Raw genomic sequence first — 9,675 nt, 5'->3', positions numbered from 1 at the left:
ATTGACAAAGATTTCCATAACAAGTTTATATCTGTATTTTCTATAATATATTTTTGGCCAAAAAAAGGCTACATGCCCTCAAATATTACAAATGAAGTTTATTCAAGAAACATAAGGAAAATAATATTAATTTTCTTTAAATTAAAAGAAAGATCTTTAGGAAACCAATATAGCAAAAACCTCAGCCTGCAGAATATCTACTTAGGACTTTTTTAGACTTCCAAATCTTTCCTTTGGTTATTGTTTGTTGAGGTAGGAATAGCATCAAAGGTAAAGTTAGAAAAATATTGTTTATGTTACTGCTTACATGTCAGTAAAATTGACCATGTACCAAAGATTTCCTCATTCAGAAATCAATAACCTTTAGAATTCCTTAAAAATTCTTGGATTCATTTATTAGAGGGACAGTGGGTAGGAAAGAGGGAACCGATTACAAGGAACTATATGTGACCTCCTCCCTGGGGAACGGACAACAGAAAAGTGGGTGAAGGAAGACGTCAGACAGGGCAAGATATGACAAAATAACAATTTATAAACTATCAAGGGCTCATGAGGGAGGGGCGAGTGGGGAGGGAGTGGAAAAATGAGGACCTAATGCCGGGGGTTGATGTAGAGAGAAAATGTTTTGAGAATAATGTACAAATAAATGCTCATTACACAATTGATGTGTGTATGGATTGCGATAACAGTTGTATGAGCCCCTAATAAAATGTTTAAAAACAAAAGATCTAAAAAAAAAAAAAAGATCATAGTTATACCCACCAGTATTGATGGGAGCGTCAGCTCAATAGGGTCCCTAGATGAGCCATTTAATTCATAGAGAGAACAATTTTAGTGGAATGTCAAACCTGGTCTTAGGAACAGAACATTTTTTTTACCTGCTCTAATCTGCTTGGTCTTCAGACCATAGACCAAAGGGTTGAAGAAAGGTGGAACTAGTAGATAAAGGATGGACAAAGTAATATGTATGTGTGAGGGGATATGAGATCCAGATCCGTGAGTGAAAAAAGAGAAGAAAGCAAGGAGATAGAATTGGAAGAAGACACACATGTGGGGCATACCATATATGTATTGAATGCCTTAAGACGTGCCTTTTTTGGGGGCAGGTGAGCAACCAAGGTAAATATCTGGATATAGGAAAGAGTGATTGAAAGGAAGTCAAACCCACCAACAATGAAAGCACCAAAGAGACCATAGAACTTATTGATAAAAATATCTTCAGTGGCAAATTTTACAACAGTCATGTGTTCATAGTAAGTATGGGATATTATTTTGGTTTGGTATAGCTTCAGGCGACACTTTATGAGCAGAAGGCATGGGATTACGAGGATGGCAGGCCGCAATGTCATCCCAATTCCAATATGAGTCACTACTTGAGGAGTGAATGTGGTAGCATGTCTAAGGGGATGACAGATAGCCACATAGCGGTCCAGAGCCATGGCCAGCAAGACACCTGATTCAATGCCCTGAAATGCGTGGAGGAGCCACATCTGAAGCAGACATGCATCAAACTAGATATCTGACAAATAAAACCAAAAAATTCCAAGCATCTTGGGTACAAATTTGGTGCTCAGCGCAATGTCTGTGGCACCTAGCATGGCCAAGAAGATGTACATGGGCTCATGGAGGGTACATCAGATTTGATGATGATCACAAGTAGAGTATTTCCGATCAAACCAATAATATACATAGCACAGAATGGAATCCCAATTCAACACTGCACTGGTTTTAGACCAGGTATTCTTACAAATGTCAATATAGGAGGCATAAATACAGTGTCATTGGGAATTGGCATGACAATCCAGGGAACTTATGAAGGGAAAATGTTTAATATATATGATACTCTATAATGGTATATATCCTATTCTGACTGAATCACAAAGTTAATGTGAGAACAGAATTAGCAGAATAAACTTCATTATTTCTTCCTTGTTTTAATGAATGAGATGGTATAATTATGGCGACTACTTAAAGTTTCACTAGTGTTCACTTTGACAAGATTACCTACCTACCCTTAGTGATGTAAGTTCTGTAAAAATAGTATTGGAAATGATCTCTTTGATGATATCAATGTGATCAGCGTGCTTAGCGGTGTTCTCTTTACTCTCTTGTTCCAGTTTCTCTTTCTGTCTTTAACCTGTTCATGGAAATGAAGGAAAAATATTATTTGGAAACTAGACTTAAGAGGTAGAACATTAATTTTAAATCTGCCATGCCTCTATCCCCCCTCTTCTATTAATTCAACCAGGATCACATGTCAGCACTTCGCTGATGTAACTTAGTGAACACCTCTTCCTAGAACTGTGACTCCCATGAAAACTCTCTCTCCTCACCAAGAATGCTTATGCAGCAAGAGTTAGACCCCATCTTGATAAGTATTGAGATTTACATACTTCTGATGTACTACCTAAGTAGGTCAGAATCAAGACACACAGGCTTCCATGACTGTCTTTACATTCAAGGTCCTCAGACATGTCTTTTTCTGCATAGATGGGTGACAGAACAGAGCTAAGGTATTACCGGCAGTCGTTAAAGTTAAGTGAACTCATTTATACATCTCACAGAAGAGGAGAACTGTTCTGTTTTCATCTAGAACAATGAAAACGATACTGCTCCATCATACTTTTGTAGATGTTAGAGATAGGTGAATGGTTTTGGAAGGGTGAACCTCCATTTGAAATCTGTTTCAATGGAGAATCTTTATCTAGAAATCAACTCTACTTACTATAGAAGAAAAGTAGGAAGTTATAAATTAATGGCTTCTGGAAAAAGTGACACAAAATATATGAGAGACTGGGCTTCCTCTAGGAAATAGTTCAAAATCATATTTTTATTGTGATAGAAATATTTACTACTTTCTAGTAGACATATATACTAGCATAAAACTAAAGTTAATTAGCAGATTTCATGAAGGTATGCATCAATGAATACTTATTTTTAAAATAAGAAAACATAGATGATTACCAATGTGATTAATTATTTACGTCAAGCTTACCTAAAATTTCTGTATGTGGTTTTGTCCTAACTATATCTAAAATATTCTCCATAAATCATCATCCACAACATTACACTGGGATCTTTCACTCCCAAGGACCCTAATCCTTTGGATTTCAAAACTGATAATTTTTGGAGATGTTTCAACCAAATCCTTCTCCTCAAACAAAATTCTGCACTATAACTTCCTGGCATCTACTTATAAGTACTCATGTGTTTTCCATGCCTACATGCCTATTCATTGTCACCTTCAGAAAGACCTTGTTGGTTAATTTTCATGGGACTTGATTCCTCTCCTAGTTTGGCCAATAGTTGAAGGATATTATCTTAGTCAAATAAGGAAATAGTGTCTCTCAGGGCACCAGGCATTAGAATCCACCTTGTTCTCACACACTTAAAAGTAAACCGCACGGCAACAGGGCACCAGGGGATACATAGAATGGGGCTCCATCTAATGGCTGAATGACTTGTATAGCATTATTTCAGACTTTTCAGCAAAGGGAAGTCATATATATAGATCCCCTTTCTTATGTTACTCTTGGCCATCCCTGAAAACCCTAAATAACTTTTAGATGGCACTTCTGTGATGAAAAGGAGAAGGAGTGTTAAAAGTTGGAAGAGAGTAGAAAGATCAGGGCAATATTAAGCTTAAAAAAGTACAAGAGGAGAAAGGAAATGAGCTAATCACAGTTGATTTATTTCCTAATTAGAAAGATTATGTTTATCTCTTTCAGTATATGAAATACAGGATTGATGAACCTATAGAGTCAGCAAGTGGAATAAGGGTTTCAGGGCGGGCTGGAATGGTGGTAGGGGTGCGATGGGGAAAATGGCGGGTCAAGGAGTTCAGGAAGGAAAAGAAGGTTTGGAAACTGATCCCGATAGCAAATGTGCAATACTGCTTGACATGATTGAACTATGGAATGATATGATATATGTATTACTCACAATAAAAATAAATTAAAAATGATACATAAAGACAGGGAATGAAAGAGATTATTCCTTACTATGAAAATGTAGTGATAGACATTTTCAACAAGGTCCTTAATCTTAAGGATTTCCCTAGTGTTAATTATGCTTAATTTGTAGTTTATCCTAAGTTTTCCTATGCCTTAATATATTTAAGAAAAGACATAGGTTTTGGGCTTTTATTTGTTCATTTAAAAATTTATCATCTACAAATAGGTTTCATTCATAATCCTTATTCTTTGGGCATACTAAATTGAAGAGATTTACTGATCCTTTAGGAAAATATATTCATGCTAGATGTATAATTTTAAACCTCATATTGTACGGTAATTATCATTACAGTTACGAGGGACGGGGGGAGTTATATGACCTACTCCAGTTACACAGAGGAATAAAAATCATCAGCATCAGCTAGACCAATTCTTATGAGGGTAAGGTCAGACCTGCCCCAGCCTCCAACCTTCTTTACTGCCCCAGCACCACCTGTTCCTCCACAGCACTCTCCACTTTTCAGTTGCATTTGATAAGCCACTGCAATGGTCACACAGAATTCACAGGCAGAACTCACCATTATGGGTTTTGTTGAGGACGCTAACAGGTTACAATTCAGAGAAGCAATGCTCAGAACACAGTTGTTCATTCAGGATAATGTTGCCTCTCCTAAGCTGGCAGGCAGGTCATTCTCTCTAAGGCTGAGCTTTTTGTTCTGGCCTCTGCCTTGAGGCAACTTCACACAACTATAAATCTCAACCCAGAGGTACACTTTTTTCATGGTCAGCAACCCAGCTCCTCCATTAAAGGCCCAGAAGCACACCACTCCACAAGACAGACTCTGGTTCTAAATTCTCAGTTTTATTTGCCCAGTGAACCTCTGTTGCTCCTTTGCCATCCCTTTGTGGCACAGTTGTCTCTTGGATCAAGCGGTTGAACAAACAGTTATTTCAAGGTCCAAAAGACTTGCTTCACTTCTGCTTCCACTCTTTCTAGAAATGTTGTCCAGATTTCTACTTCTAGATAGCAAATTGTGCCCAGACCCATCTGAAAAACAAAGTCATTTGATGGGAATAACAAAGCCTATGGCCAGCAGAAAAATATTAAATAATTCACTGCGTTACAACAACACATAAAGATTATTCGAAATATGTCATAAATGTCATAATAAAACATATTAAAGAAAGTATTGCTGTCCTTTGTAGTATCAGAATTCATTTTTAGGAAGAGCATTCTAAAAATGAAGGCTCTTAGTATCACTAAGACTTATCATATAAGGCCAAAGCTTTCCTTGTTCTTAGTGAGTCCACTGTATTTCTTTTTAGATGGTGTTCAACATAAAGTGCTGTCTAGAACAACTGTAAAAATTTCCACTACTCTTTTGATCTCGGTATGAATGGTTCTATAGAAAATGTTGTGACTTACATTGCTCACGTATATGTTAATCCAGTTCATGAATCAGGAAGGAATTATTCAAATAGAACAAGAAAATACTGCAAAAATCAAGAAAAATGTGTGTCAGGGTTGTATTTCTCAACAGACTTATTCAATCAGTATGTTGTGCAATAATCAGAGAATCTGAATTATAAGAAGAACAACATAGCATCAGAGTGGGTGGAAGACTTACTAACAACCTGCGAAATGCTGAAAGTGAGGACATGAAACATCTGCGATGAACATGAAGGATTGTAGCCTTCCCTGTGCATTATAGCTCAATATAAAGAAAACCCAAACCCTCATCACTGGACGGTCAAATGAAAGGGAGAAAGGGTGGCCATGGTCAGAGAATTTGTCTTGCTTGGCTCCCCAATCAATGTTCATGGAATCAGCAGTCAAGATATCAAAGGATGCATTGCATTGGGTGACTATCTTTAAAGTTTTGGGAGGCAAGGATGTTACTTTGAGGAGTAAGACACCGTCATATTTTCAATCGCCTCATATGCATGTGAAAGTTGGACATTGAATAAGAAAGACCAAAGAACACTAAATGCATGAAATCATGGTTCTGGTAAAGCATATGGAAATTACCATAGACTACCCCCCAAAATAAGCAAATCTGTCCTGGAAAAAGTAGGGCCAGAATGCTCCTTAGAAGCAAGGAGCACAGATTTGTCTCACATACTTTGGATGTATTATGAGAGAGATCAGTTCCTGGAAAAGAATATCATGCTTGGTAAAGTAGAGGGTGGCCCAAAAGAGGAAGACTCGTGACAAGATGGATTGACACAGTGTCTGCAAAATGGGCTCAAACATAAAAACCATTGTGAGGATGGCGCAGGACCAGGCAGTGCTTTGTTCTGCTGTTTATAGGATCACCATAGTGGGAACCAACTTGATGACTCCTCATTGACACCCCTAACAATGAGAAACAGAGGCATGCCTATACTTTATCTCTAGGATACTTAAACACCAAACGTAGAGTTTCAATTTTATTATTTTCTCAATTAATATTTGGTAAGCATTTGTGCTTTCCATAACAAAAAATGGTAATTTTTTATTTTCAATCTCCATTTAATTTTTACATTCTTTCTGATGCAAATTATGCAATGTTTTGAATCATAAAATTGTTTGCATCACATAACTGTTGTGCGGCTAATGTTGGTTTTTCTGATTTTATATTTGTAATATTAGTAATTTAGGGTAAACAGGAAATACAAGAAAATTAATTTTTTAAAATCATCAAAATACAGAAGTGACCCCCCCTACCAGTTCTCATAGCAACCCTGTAGGACAGAGTAGAACTAACCCTGTGAGTTTCAGAGAAGTAACTCTTCAGGAGAGGAGAAAACCCTGTCTTTCTTCGTGGGAGCAACTGGTGGTTTCAAACTGCAGACCTTGCAGTTAGTACCCCAACTAGTAATCACTACTTCACCAGGGCTCTATAAAATCAAAAATAGATCTTTAAGAGTGGGAAATACCAGAATAATAGATACTGAGCAGCTTGAGAACATTGATGTCACACGTGGTCCTGTGAAATTCCCTAAAATCAAGTGCATTCCCACCCTCGATTATCCTATTTAGAGCTAAAAACTTCAGAAAATGTTCTAAGTTTAAAGACATAACTAAAAAATGAAAGACTATCTTAATACTTTGAAATATTATCATTCAAAAGTTTTTCTTTATCTGTTTAATCAATTATGGGTGTTGTTTTTTTAAGAGTAGTATCATTTTATTTTTCAACAATGTATACAAGTTGCTATTGCTCGTAGAGTGTTGTATACTTAATTATTCATTATACACCTTCTTGAATTATAAATATGTGAGATTTAATTGGAGTAATTTTTCCAGATATACATGTTTGAAATTTCCAGACACCTCCCACCCCCATATAGTGATATCCATCAAGAACACGCTCAGGTAACCCAGTAAGGGAGATGACCCCTTCCTGGGGTTTTCAAGGTGACAGGTTCTGTTGGAGCACAAAATGCTCACATCTTTGGTCAAAGGGAATTCACGGGAGACTTAATACACACGAGAAATCCTTACATGGATTTCTAAAAGCTGAATACTCAGAATTTAAGGTCTAATACAATTCTCTTTTTTGATCATGGATCTCATTATTAAAACTCAGAAGGCTATGATGAAAGTGAAAATCAAAAATCCATATTTTGATAATAATTAATGGATAATGAATTTTATCATTAAGAAGTCGTAGATCACACTGGCTGGTGTGTTTCTTCTGTATGAACTTATCTGACATCTGCCTTAGATGGCTGCTTCCTTTAAGACAAGACTTTAAGAGTACAGACCCTGTTCTTTCTGATAAGCAGGCCCCATCTGATTTCCTATAGCACCCTTTTCTTCAATGATCACTTTCTGAGGGATAGTATTAAGCAGAGCTACATCACAAGAATGAATTGTTCTTAGAGTAGGGCATATGGTTACATATTCCAAATTCATATGTAAATCTAAGACTGACATTTATCCCTGGTCTATTTTAAAGGTAGTGTTTCCAACTTCTTAAGAAATACTATAAGTAATCTCCATAAGACATTTGATAATTCTAATAATAATATCATTACTCTAGCCAATGGTATAGAATTTTAAATACTAGTGAGAAAGGAATATATATGAGAGTTTAGAAATATATATATATATTTAAGAAATATATATGAGAGAATTTTAGACTGAAATACATAAACTGTTCAGCTATACAAATTAGAAACTGAAGTGATTGAACCCTCCTTGGGAGGACTTTGTCTGTCTCAGAGAAGGCGGTTTCACTTCTGTGGCTGGTTAAAATAGAAAGGGCAGCCACCATGGTGGAAATGCTTAAGATCCCTCACATAAATGCCCAAATGGAGAATCAATTTTATAGTAGAAGGTTGATCGTGCAGTTTTGACAGAATTTATATTCCAATCTTTACAACGTAAGCCTCATATTATAGGCTATTTGGATTTTTAGATTTTGGCTTTTCTAAAAGTTACCATTTTTCATAGGTCACATCAGAAGGTTTCCATTTGGAAACCCCACTGAGTAAACTGGGTGTTATATTAAACATACGTGTTCCAGATTAAAGGGACTGAAAGACTGTTTTGGACATAAAGCGGAAGCAGCCTAGGTGAAGAAGAAGCAGATGACAGTTATCTCAAGGTAATGAATTCTGAAGTCATTTTATTTTGGTTCAACGCCCTTGTTTTTGAGGTTGCCCAATAATTGACCATTTTAGACCAACGTGCATTTCCTATTTTCTTTGCTTTTTGTTACATGGCTTCACTCTGAAGACATGTTTGCCATAGTGAATGAGCATTACTGACATTTTTGCTGTTTTCATTTATAGAGGTCTAAATAAAGGCATGTACATATGTAAACATATTTACATATGGTGATGGGGAAATATATTTATGTGCATATATTTATAGGTTTAGTATTAAGGTAGCAGATGGACATTGAGCCTCCACTCAAGTACTTACTGAATGCAAGAATACTTTGTTCCAATACACTGGCATTCCATGATGCTCACTTTCACAACATGATCGCTGAAGACAAAGCGGGTGCATAAGCAAATGTGGTGAAAAAAGCTGATGGTGCCTGGATATCAAAAGATATAGCAATTAGGGTCTTAAAGGCTTGAAGGTAAACAAGCGGCCATCTAGTTCGGAAGCAACAAAGCCCACATGGAAGAAGCACACCAGCCTGAGTGATTACGAGTTGTCGCAGGGATCAGTTATCAGGCATCAAAGAATAAAAAATCATATCGTGGTGTGCTCACCTCAATGATAGGGCTGCTGAAGACAAATGGGTGCATAAGCAAATGTGGTGAAGAAAGCTGATGGTGCCCAGATATCAAGAGATATAGCATCTAGGGTCTTAAAAGCTTGAAGGCAAACAAGCAGCCATCTAGCTCGAAAGCAACAAAGCCCACATGGAAGAAGCACACCAGCCTCTGTGATCACGAGGTATCGAAGGGATGAGGTATCAGGCATCAAAGAACAATAAATCATATCAATGAGGGGGAGTGCGGGATGGAGACCCAAAGCTCAGGCAACTGGACATCCCCTTAAGGACGGGTTTCAGGGAGAAGATGAGCCAGTCAACGTGCAGTATAGCAATGATGACACATACAACTTTCCTCTAGTTCCTAAATGCTTCCTCCCCACCAACTATCATGATCCCAATTCTACCTTAAAAAGCTGGCTAGACCAGAGGATGTGCACTGGTACAGATAGAAACTGGAAACACAGGGAATCTAGGATGGATGATCCCTTCAGGACCAGTGG

The 9,675-nt window shown here is 37.2% G+C and overlaps 1 pseudogene; it reads right to left on the bottom strand.

Annotated features, from left to right (window-relative positions):
* Positions 1–854: 854 nt before the first annotated feature.
* On the bottom strand, positions 855–1,795 carry LOC101638666 (annotated as a pseudogene).
* Positions 1,796–9,675: the final 7,880 nt, after the last annotated feature.

The sequence above is a fragment of the Echinops telfairi genome, unplaced genomic scaffold (genome assembly GCF_000313985.2).
Source record: "Echinops telfairi isolate 266 unplaced genomic scaffold, ASM31398v2 ScPeMD7_41;HRSCAF=154, whole genome shotgun sequence".
Classification (NCBI taxonomy): Eukaryota; Metazoa; Chordata; class Mammalia; order Afrosoricida; family Tenrecidae; genus Echinops; species Echinops telfairi.
Note: the sequence above shows the minus strand (reverse complement) of the source record. Positions and strands in the feature narration are given on the sequence as shown.